Source organism: Mus caroli, chromosome 12 (genome assembly GCF_900094665.2).
Source record: "Mus caroli chromosome 12, CAROLI_EIJ_v1.1, whole genome shotgun sequence".
NCBI lineage: Eukaryota > Metazoa > Chordata > Mammalia > Rodentia > Muridae > Mus > Mus caroli.
The window spans coordinates 51,919,719-51,920,500 of NC_034581.1; the positions used below are offsets into that span (position 1 = coordinate 51,919,719).

A 782-nucleotide genomic window follows, 5' to 3' on the forward strand; every position below is an offset into this window, starting at 1 on the left:
GCTGGCCTCAAACTCAAAGAGATCCAGCTGCCTCTGTCTCCCGAGTGCTGGGACTAAAGGCATGTGCCACCACAGTCCGGCAAGGTCATCAAATCTTAATCTTCAGAGAAGATCATCTCCACAAGGCTGGCTTGACAGCACTCAGACTCCACAAGTTTTTGAGGTGTTCCATATTTAAGTAGTGTAGGCACTGCGGTTATTTTTAGTTTTTGTCTGAAGTCATTATTTGGGTCTTTCCAGTAAGGTTTGTCTCCTACTTGGCAGTAGATGAACACACAGTCTTCGGTAACATGCTTCAGCCCCTCTCGAATGACTGGCTCAGCTTCCATGCAGTCTGGACACCAGCTCTTCCCTTCGGTATCCTTAGAACCACTGAAGTAGGCAAAAATGGTCTTGCCCTCATGCTCCTTCACTGCCTTGTTGAACTCCTCGAAGCCCAGCACGCTCACCTCCTCAAAGGTGGCCATGGGTACAACAGTGCGGCTGTTTTTGTTTTTTAAGTGGGGTTTATTACCAATATTACACTATTCAACACAATCTGTACATTCGATGCAATCCCTATGAAAATACCAGAGCTAGAACAATTTTAAAGTTTATGTAGACATATAAGGACCCTGAAGAACCAAGACAATAGTGAACAACAAGAATAAAGCTGGAGGCACCACAATAATTAATGTCAAGATATACCACAAATCTATAATATCTGGAACAATCTGGTACTAACATAGGATCAGACATCAATACTCATGGACAGAATACAGATCCCAGAGCCAACCCAACAC

The 782-nt window shown here is 43.9% G+C and overlaps 1 pseudogene across 1 annotated transcript; it reads right to left on the bottom strand.

The window, feature by feature from the left end:
• LOC110307432 lies at positions 1 to 467 on the bottom strand (annotated as a pseudogene). The gene has a single exon (XR_002379388.2). The product of XR_002379388.2 is annotated as a thioredoxin domain-containing protein 17 pseudogene (transcript).
• Positions 468 to 782: the final 315 nt, after the last annotated feature.